Raw genomic sequence first — 11204 nt, 5'->3', positions numbered from 1 at the left:
ATTATTTACAATCAATTCAACATGACTTGAATGTATTATTAGTGCAATTACACTGCATGAGTTATGGGTTATGAAGTCTTTACTACCATCAAAACAAGAAGGTACCTTTTGCACTTTTGAGAAACACAATCTGAATATTAACTAAACAGAGCTAAACTCTTTAAACCAAGGGCTGTGACTTTCATCCTTTAAACTTTATCAAAAGTCCTCACTGAGGCATCCATTTCCACATGTCAGTCAGTAGGCTTCTGTCTCTCCTACACTCATTCTCTGTCCCACTTTTTGTGCTGAATTGTTGGTGCCAAAGCCATCCTAGGACGGAAGAACACAGGAGGAAGGCTGCCATCTCCAGAAGGAGAGTCAGATGGCAGTGTCTCTTTGTCTCTTTCCTTTCTCTCCTCCCCTCCTCTTTTCATTCCGGCTGATGTCCTCGCACTGTGATTCCATACGCAAGAAATGGTAATGAGCACACTTTATTAATTTTGTCAAAAGGGGAAGTGACAGCAGTTTGTATGTGTGGGCATGCATGTGCTGCATGTGTTGGCCTGGGCTCATCTGCATGCATAAAGAGATTGATCACCTGCAATCTCCTTAAATGGCAAGATGACAAGTTTTGCTGAGCGTGGGGATCTGGCGTAGAGTGTATGGGTCATTAACAGGGCTCCAGGTTGTCCAAGTTCTGACAGTTGCAGCGCGAGGATGCTACAAAAATGTGCAGCCTCCCTAATTAGAGAATCCCACTAACTCTGCGGCTAGTTGATCTCACCTGTGTATTCCCAAACACTGCAGATTAGCTGAAGCAGTTGGGAACTTGCTCAATTTTTCAACACAAAAACCCTTTTGTGTTGTGAACTGGGGAGTGCAGTGCTATAAAGCATTGCACCTGGAAATGAAGCAGTCATTTAGAAACTGTGGCGAATGCCCCCTCTCAGGCTTACACTTTACAAAAGGGGGTGGGAGGGGGGTCAACTCAGTTTGCTCTGACACCAGCACACACTCATACGCTCATAAAACTAGGCAATAAAGCTGCTATCCTCTTGAGGGTTGATGTACAGTGCCTGAAAGAGAGCTACTGAGAGCTATATTAAAGGCTTTATTACCAGTGTCAGATCCAAATTAGTGGTGATGTGCCACAGCCTACTGTGTTTATATGTGTGTGTGTGAGAGTGTGTAGATTCAGCCTGACTAGGAAGGTTTTCTAGCACAAGTCACAAATGGCTGACTTCAAACACTCAACCTCAACATTAAGTTGAGCAATAACATTTTGAGGATATCCATTTAGAACTGGGACTCCAGATGAGGGAGCAAGTTAAAACAAAAAGTCATTGACACAACAGGTGAATTAGATTGAATCCCATGGCCAGACGGGAATGGGAAGAATAGCATGATGCTTTATTAAAGGATTAAAGGAGTATTAGAAAGTTTCTACCTCATCTCACAGTGTGTCTATACAGCTTTACTAGTGTTGCTGAGGAAGCTCCGGCTGTCAGTATTTGGCATCAGGTTCTGTGTGACTTGCAGCTTTCATTGACTCAAAAAGAACAAAAAAATCCCAAAAGGTTTTGTATACAGTTGTTCATGCAGTTACCTGGTGTTAAGTCCACTTTAGAGTCAGTCTTTGCTCATCTGCAGTACAGCAGACAAAAATAATGCAGATGAATTGGTGTTAAGGGATATTTTCACTCTTTTCTGATTCCAAAATGAGTACCTACAGCAACAATGATCTCAATTGTTACAAGATATTTAAGCCACATTTCTGGACTTTGCAAACTTGCATTGCAGCAATGTAGCCAGTCATTTCAGGTTCAGTGAATGGACTTCGCTGTGGCGAATGGGAAGTCATCACTAGCCACAGGATAGGGGCAACAAAAATCAATAACACCAGCTTCTCGAATCAGCACTTTTTAACTCTCACTTAACTTACTCCTTTTTTTCACAATTTATTGCACTGGCAGTGAGTGCTTAGATGAGATAAAAGAAAACTTTGGCTGGAACAAACATGCACATACAGTCTGTTCAACCACAGACTCTGACTGTATCATGGAAATTAATGCTGACTTGAATAACCAGAAACCAGACTGTCTTATATACATATACACTACAGCATGTGTTGTGTGTGATAATGTATATATAGCAATTAGACACAGAATCAAGGACTTTGGAATATATATTGGTTTTTAAATTCCCTTCTACCAGAATTGTATTCATGAGCCAAAATTTGCATAACATTTGGGGGTTATGAGAGAACTTCTCAGACTGCAATGAAGCAGATAATGCAGCTTCTCTTAATGCGCTTCTGTGCATTGTACTCTTTATATCTTCTTCAGGTTATTAGCTCCTGTAGTCATCATGTTAGCAAATTACCCAAATCTTTCTCCTAATCACCAGCATATATTCGACTCAATGAACATAAACTGAGACATCACTTTCAGAAAAGGAGATTCCAGGGAGACATTACAGCCTAGCGGGAGTTTCAGCAGGACATTGGATGGGGGGTTTCTACACTGATGTGAAAAAAACAAACAACCAATGACCAATTCACTAAAGCAACTTAAGCTGATATTACATCATGCCCCAAAGGAGAGGGGCTTGAAAAACGGCTTGCTGCTCAGAGCTCCACCAGCTGCACACAGAGTGAGGCTTCAAACGGCATCCAAACTTGCAGTCAGTGACAGGGGAAATTGAGAAAGAAAAAAGCCTTGCTCACTTACCGGTGCTGGCAAAACAGCAGAGAAGAAGAAGCAGCAGCCAGGAAATCATTGTTGCAGATAGAGTATACACACGTATTCTTGTGAGATGCTGATGATGAGCCAGAATTACCAGTGGGGATAGAAAGAGTGTGGTGAGTTGAGACACTGTAGCCTTCTCTCTCAGCACCTCTTCTTCCGAGTCTTCTTGTTTCTCTCTCCTTTCTTTCTATCTGTCTTAACTCTCAATTCATCTTCAGTCTTCACTGCTGAGTGTCTCTCTTTTTCTCTCTGCTCTCCTCCTTGCTGTACACTCTCCGTGCGTCAGGCTTGCTTTACTACTCTGGCTCTGCTCTCTTGTTCACCAGCTCCCTCTCTCCTCCCTGCATATCTCACTCTCTCTATGGTTCAGTCAGTGAGGAAAGTGCTTAAGAGGCTGGCTCCTCCCTCTCTCCGCCTGCTCATCTGCCTCTCTGCCATTTAGATGGTCTAGACTGAGGCAAAAAATCTCCTGGATGATCTGCCATGCATTATCATTTAATGGGACAGTAACATAATGTTTAGCACTTTGTACATATTGACAATAAAATATTTATTGTATTTGTTGACATTGAAATGGAAATTAAGTTAAAGCAAGGGGCAATATCAGCACATAGAGCTCTTAAAGCATCCAGCTTTGTAAGAGAATGAGAATTGTGTTTGTTTTTTGTGTGTTGCTTTTTTGTTAGACTATAGGCAGAAAAACAAATAGTCTCAAAAGGACATTAAAGATTTATTGTTTTCTACATGTTTTCATGTCAATTTAGGAGCAGCCAATATGAACCTGCCTAAGGTGCTTAAGACTACAGTCATTCAGTACATATGGGGTAAAAGCTCAAATAGCTTGATGTCAGATCTATCCATCCCTTGAAAGTAATCAGTAAAATCTTCAAATCAATTCTGACACATTCCTTCACATAGTGGTTTCATCTCCACTTACCTTCCAAGCTATCAAATGGACATATTGGGCACAGAGTCTGCCTACTATGTAGCATGGGACATTTTAGTGGAGGGGTATGGAAACTCATTTCTCATCACTAAATCCTTTAGAGACAAGCTTAACACATGGCCAAGGATAGGCTTCAAGGACAGTCTAGAAGTTAAGGATTTTTTGGTCTTCCTCCATAGTTGTGAAGCTGCTGTTCCTCAGATTAAAGGCCTTGAGGTACTCAATCTACTTTCAGCTTTCAACTTTATTTGTTCCTGGAAGGCAGTTGGTTTTGCAGCAAGACATAGATACAAGATGATAAACATAGATATACTGATTGCAATGAGAATCAAAGAATCTTTGTGAAGCTTCTTGATTGGCTGATTTCAAGATGGAACAGGAAAGTCATACAGGTTGAAGATGAAACAAGGAAATTTCCTAGCTTTAGTCAGTTTGTGAAGTTTCTAATGAGAGAAACCAAGATTGCTTGCAATCCTGTGACATCCCTTCTTGCCTTGAAACCAAGTGAAGCTGAAAGACCTAAGATATCAAGGCCTAAGTTTGTTCAAGTTAACAAGTTGTGCTTCAGCTGTTTGAAGCCTGATCATCACTCAAGTGACTGTGAGAACAGAAACACATGCAACAAATGTCAGAAAAGACACCCAACTTGCTTACATCAAGAACATACAAAGGAGGAAAGAAAGCCTAACCTAGAGAAGTCAAAGGAAAGGAAGATAGAGCCTTCATAATATAAGGGAACAGAGATTTCAAGTGAGGCAATATCTAACATATAATGTTATCTTCATACAAGACACCAACATCACTTGCACATCCACAATCATTCCACTGTGGGTATCAACCACAAGTGAGCCTGAAAGTGAAGTCCTTGTATATGCACTCCTTGACACCCAGAACAACACTATTTTCATCCTAGAAGAGACAGCAGAAACTCTCAATGGCTTCAAGACACCCAGTTGTACCATGTAGAAAACTCTCTGGTCTGCAAGTTAGAGGGTTCTACTCAAAGAAGAAATCATTCTTCCAGTGACCTACACACAAGAGTTCCATCCTGCTAACTGATCATATTCCCACACCAAAGACTGCAAAAACATGGCCTCATCTGAGGCACACTGCAGATAAGATTGCTCCTCAACGTTGTGACATTGAACTTCTGATTGGCTATAACTGTCCCTAAGCTCTCCTTCCATCTTCCATGAAAAGTTGTGTCTGGTAAGGATATTCGCACAGAAAACTGACTTAGGACGGAGTGTAGTTGACTATGGTTGCCCATGTATTGTCTATGATGATGCTATTGGAGTTAGTCACCAATTTATTATGAAGGAAGTGATGCCATGTCAGAGGTCTGCTCATGTTCATGACTCTCATGCAAAGGAAAAAAGATCATTGCTAGGTTGCCTCAACAAGTTTTCTGACTAGACAAGAGTAGTAAAAACCATTGCTAGACTTAGATGTGTTAAGGAGCCAAATATTCTCAAGCTGAGGTCCAGTGAAGCTACGACCTTGGAGATTTTTGATTAATTAAAGAGACAAGGCTTGCTGTTATCAGAATGGCTTGAAATGCATCTTTCTCCAAGGAAATACAGAGCCTCAAGCAGCAGAAATAGATAAAGACCACGGATAAGGCAAACAAGTTGCACCAGGTGAATCCATATCTTGATGAGTAATCCTCAGGGTGGGAGGTCACTTAACACGTTACTTTCCACACATGAAACATCCAGCAATCCTCCCAAGAGATAGCCACCTGTCAATGTCAAACACAACCATGAGTGAGTACTGCACCAAGGACAAGGAATGACTATGAATTCACAGCATCACAAATGTGCATTTTACAGTAAATCAAAAGAAAAAACAGCTTGAGCTTTCCTGCAGGATATACTGCTTTCATTTCAAACAGTGTCAAAATAAACTTCAGTGTGGAAATGTCTGGTAATCATTTACCTTCAACTTCAATACAAATGACAACATTATTTTTGAGTTGTACAAGTTTTCAGTTTAAGAGGTGCAACATACTTGTCTGGTTTCAGTCAGTCAGTGCACTATAAAAAAGTCCCAGCATCAGACAGGATTATGGACATGCAAAAGTGCTAAGTATGAAATGTAGGTATGAAATGGATTTATTTGAAGAGTGCATCTACATCGAAGTTGTTCATGTCATCCACGTCATTGTTGGCACAGCTGACAGTTTTTTGTTCAACTTGAGACACATCATCAACTTCTTTGGGTGTTGGAATGTGGTGGATGCTAGTCAGGATTTCTTCAGAATTGTACTGAACTTCAAACGTGTCAATCAAGAAAAATGCTCTTCAATGTCTTGTACATCTGATATCAGGTGCATCTGGAACGTTTTTTCCAGATATGTTTTTAGCACAGACATGGGCATGGTTAGTGTGAGTTGGGTGTTGTCTTGCATGTCAAGAATAATGGTTCCGCTGATGTTTGGGACATATTTAGAAGTATGCTGCAATAATTTGCATCCTTCATAGCGATGGTTTTTGCTTTAACAGTCAATTGTTGTCTGGTGGCCTTTACATTGTTTGCAGATTCTTTTATCCCTCAGATGGACTGCAGTAATGGTGCTGTTGGCAACATGAAGCTGTGGTTCATGGTCCTCTGTTTGTGCCATTTCTTCAGGAAGGGTGAGATTTGTATGATCAATGAAGACTGTGGTTCTTGTGCAGGTGAGGGTTATAGCAGTGTCTTTCATGCATATAGAGACATTTTAGATGTTGTAGCATTTGCCCACATGTAATTTGGTAATTTGTTCTTCCCATAAAGTCAGTTTGATTTTAGATGTGTGGTCTGCCACCAAGCATTCTTGCATCTCAGTCTCAGTTCCTCGGATGTTAAGCGTGGTGCTTGTAGAAGCTTTTGTTAAATGGTAAACATGTTTAGAAGAATAAAAAATTCAAATGTGTGTGTGTGTACATATATACACAGTATAGTGTATATCATATAATTACGTTAAATGTAAATGAGAGGCACACTTACATTCTGATGTGATGGTAGTTAGGAAACATCTATGATCGTTATTGTTCATTCTCCTGTTGGTGTTTTGGGTTGAAAGTCCACATCAACTGATTCCAGATTTGACCTTCTATTAACGACAACATCGTAGGAGTCAGCAGTCATAACTCCCCGAGAAAACAAGGAACAGGTCAATATAGATCATGAATGTAATATGTTAATTGTAATTATACAACACGTAGTTCTGACCAAGCAATCCAATTGGTCAACTAGACATTTAGAACATGCTCAAATCAGCATGACAGCACACCTGGCCTTGATCAAATGAAAAAAGCCTCATCACTAAAAATATTTCTTACCATTCATTAGAACTACAGACCGTGATGTTGTGCTGACAACAACAGTCATTTCTGGGTAGACGACTGGTGGTTGATTTGAGTTGCAGAGATATGTGAACTTGGCAAACTTATTTTTCTCTGTTGTCATTTTCAGCCTGTTGAAAGTTCCACTATATGTGGCCGAGACAAACTCTATTCAAGCCTACTTTTTTATTTACTATTTTATTTATTTAATTGGAGACAAATTAACATAACTGAATGTCTTGTACCATTTTTGAGGAATTTACACAATTTGTGCAACATGTGCTGAACTAGAATTGAACCTTCAAGGATGACTTTAGCAAACACAAATAAACATCAAAAACTTAGGTAACCACAAGATATTCTGAGGCAACAGAGGAGCTGTGTTTCTGCACCTTGCAGACATCACTTGATTACAGTCTAAAAAATGTGAATAAGAAGGTCAAAAGTTCCAATTTACTCTGATGCAAGTGACAGGTAAAGAAAAGTTCACTTTTTTGCAAAGTCATGTAACATCAGCAAGAAATTGTTAGATGTCCTGAAGATAGATGATATGTAGTAATACAAATAAGAGAAAGTTGTAGAGTTATAAAAAGTAAAGCCAAAAGAGGTTCGGGGGAGTCGGTTCCTTTTCCTTTGGCGAGATCACTTTTTCCTTAGGGCCTTTGGAGGCATCTCTTAGAGACTCTCTTTAATCTTTTAATTTTTGTTTTTAAGTTTTTGTATTTTACTTTTTTGTAGTCTTAGATTGCTTTGTAAAACCAAATAAAACTGGTTTGTATTATTATACACTCCAACCAAAGTTCCTCACTTGTGCTCATCTCTGAGGTCCTCTGGTGTTCCTTTGAGGTAAGAAATGACATCTCCTTGGGATAGGCTGACATTAGTTTTGAAATTGTTTAGATTATAAATTATTGATTTTTGTAAAGGTAAAAATTAGTGCTGTTGAATTGAATAATAGAGTAGTAATGGTTCAGGTTCAGTGACTGAGATTAATATACTGCTGTACATATGATAGAGGTATGATTTCACTACAGTATAAGGTTGAGTGTTTTATAATTAGTACTAGTACGAGTACTTTCAAACCTCCAACACCTATTTGCACCAACACACTTCGTTGTGACCCAGGCTGTCAGGACATACTTGACTATATAGGCCCATTGGTAGTGGTTCAATGACTGGTGATTATAGAAGCCAGGCTGAATTTGGTTCCCTAAGCAAGGCTAGGATGGTTGTGCGTCTGTAGATTTTGGGAACTACGTTCAATACCTAGGTCAGAGGTAGAGAATTGCCGTCTGTCGGTGCCTTATCCACACCGACAGGGGGTATTGGTTATCTGTAGGCAGAAACCATTTCAAGCCATAACGTTAACATTTGAAGATATGTAGTTAAACGCGGTGGTCCGACCTATCTGGCATTTCTGCTGGCTTTATTTTATGTACTGTGTTGCTTTGCTAGTGTCAAAGATGTCATTTTATTTGTAGTTTGTCAAGCTATGTTGTATTGGTGTGTGGTTAATGAGATAGGAGAATACTTGTATTATGCGTTTGATTGAGAACATGAGGCTTGCGTATTGAGCAATATGTGTAATGATGACAATTACTACATGATAAGCACTGCAAAAGGGGATTTGAAGTGTTTAATGTTGTTACAGTTTGAGCAAGAAAACGAATGCAACAGTGTTATTCATTATTTCTTTGACTCAATGTTTAGTTAAAAATTTCATCTTTTGAGCTCAAACTGTAAGTCATGTACAGTCATGTAATGTCATGGATTGGCATTATGAGGAATTAGGATTTACATGCGTGGGAAAAAAGTCGCTTGACTTTATCCCAAAAGAGACGTAAGTACAAGATTTTACGACAAAAACGTTTTTAAATAGCTTAGAAATAGCATGTTTGTGGTCAACAGTTGTAGATTGTTATTGTTAAAGGGAAACTTTGCTGATATTCAACCAGCTTTGTATCATTACAATGTAGGTAGTATATGCAAATGAACAATGTTGCAATGAACTTTCCTCCATGTTGCCTGTACCCGGAGCTCCCTGTTAATTTGCCGGCAAATGTCCGCCGGGTGACGCAAAACACATCATCTGGCGGACACTTGCCAGCTCAAAGGCTGTTGTTCAAACTACAGATTGTACTTCTGCATTTTTTGTATGCCCGTCTCCGAGGACATTCAGAGCTCACTGCAGTTCAGTAGGTGGTGGTAATTCACGTGTAAGCTGGATTGCCAACCGAAGAAGAAGAAGAAGAGGATTCCTCACCGCTCCAAATTCAAAACAACTTGTTCGCCATGTTGTCTACTCACTCTAAAACAACTACCATGGCAGAAGGCAATGTTCCTGTTCCTGATATGAAAGAAGATGATTTTAATAGCGTTATGCTGTAATCAGACATCTGGGGCTGCTTATATGAGCCAGAATCCAGTGCAGAGGAATTACGGCGTATGGAGGAGAAAGAGGCCGCTCACAATCAAGCACCAGCAGCCGGTGAGGATAGCGGCGCAGCAGAGCCAACCTGTGCCAGCTGAAACTGGTGGTGCCACTGCAGTAAATGTGCACCGATGGAAACTGAAGTGGAGTCACTGTGCTGCAGCGAATTTCACAGAGATCAGCCTCTTTTATCTGAAGTTGCCGAATCTACGGAGGAAGGGGAAGCATGTGCAACATGACATCAAAGCTTTGGGCCACATATGGACAGGGGAGTACTGGAAATTTACTTCAGGATCCCGAAAAGAAACTGGAAAAAACAGCCAAAGCCAGCAGGGAGAAATGGACGTCTTGGCATAGTGTAAGTGCAATAGCGACAGTGTTTTATTATTAACATGGCAACTACAACAAACTTTGTAACTTGCAAGTTGATGATAACGTAATATGATGCACTTACTGCCTGAGATGCGGCCATTCTAAGGCCCTGTTTACACCTGGTATTAACATGCGTCTCGGGTGATCCAATCACAAGTGGACAGCTTTATGTACGTCTGTTTACACCTAGTATTAACATGCGTCTCCACATGCGTCCTGAGTGACCACTTGTGATCGGATCTCACTTCCCTGCTCTATATGCAAATAAACACGGACATCATTTCTGTTTTCAAAGACCAAATTCGTTTATTATTAACCGGCGGGGACCAAAGCTCCGTCTAAAGCTGTGTTCAACTTGTTTGATAACAGGATAAACATGCAGGATGTTTATGAATATTCCACGTCGGAATAGATAGAGAGAGAGAGTTATGCAGTGATCTCCTTGCAGCTGCGTCTCTCCATTCAGAGACACTGTGCGCATTTACACACAAGACACAGCGGCATAACTTCATTGATTATTTAAATCTCTGACACGCCAACAGGATCGGTCAGGATTTAATGTTAATTAATGTTCCGTGTTCTTCTACACATCCAACAGATCAGCTGTTACACACATACAGTCCAGGTTCATACTGTTTGGAGTAAAGCAGCTGTCCTCCTGATAAATCCTGAGCTCATTATGTCGAGCAGCGCAGCAAAACTAAAAACTGTAGTTATCAACTTAACAGGACCAAGGAAGCTATCCAGCTACGTTTAGAAACAGACAAGCGAAAAGTTAATGGTTTATTTTCTATTCTAATTGTTGATTTGAAGAGGAAAACCAGTTAGGGGAACGGGAAAAACAGGAAAAAACGAGAGGTTGATTACATTTTTAATTTTCATGAAAAACAAAATAATTTGTTTGTTTGTTATCAAACAAGTTGAACAGCTTTGGACGGAGGGTTGTGTGCCTAGTCTGCCAGAAAATAGAGGACGTTGGTTGAGTAGGCGGTCCTTCAATGTGGCCCAGGACGCATTGTGTTTACACTACTAAAAGAACGTGGCCACATGCGGCCCAGACTGCTTCCGAATGTGGTCTGAGTGATCAGATCTCAGTCCGTCCTAAATGCGTCTTGGGTGCGTTTACACCTGTATTTACAGCTGTCCACTTGTGATCGGATCATACGACGGATGTTAATACCAGATGAAAATAGGGCCAAAAAATGGCCTTTTTTGTCCTTGGTTTGGCCCAAAACATTATGCTCATAGTCCTCTGATTTGAAATGAAGACTACAAACTCAGAGGTTTTGAAGACTGGTGGATGAATTACTGTTCTGGTAAATATTTTTAACATCCCACTAAAAAAAATCAAAGACTGAAACCTGCTATCAAATGACATTTCATTCAGGCTGAATGAAATG

At 40.2% G+C, this 11204-nt stretch overlaps 1 long non-coding RNA gene across 1 annotated transcript; it reads left to right on the top strand.

Annotated features, from left to right (window-relative positions):
- Positions 1–5145: 5145 nt before the first annotated feature.
- LOC122996053 lies at positions 5146–7156 on the top strand. The gene is made up of 3 exons (XR_006406924.1): positions 5146–5156; positions 6307–6311; positions 7044–7156. It is a non-coding gene; the product is annotated as an uncharacterized LOC122996053 (long non-coding RNA).
- Positions 7157–11204: the final 4048 nt, after the last annotated feature.

This window comes from Thunnus albacares, chromosome 13, assembly GCF_914725855.1.
Source record: "Thunnus albacares chromosome 13, fThuAlb1.1, whole genome shotgun sequence".
Taxonomy (NCBI): domain Eukaryota; kingdom Metazoa; phylum Chordata; class Actinopteri; order Scombriformes; family Scombridae; genus Thunnus; species Thunnus albacares.
The sequence above is the reverse complement of the archived record's forward strand: the minus strand, read 5'-3'. Positions and strand labels throughout refer to the sequence as shown.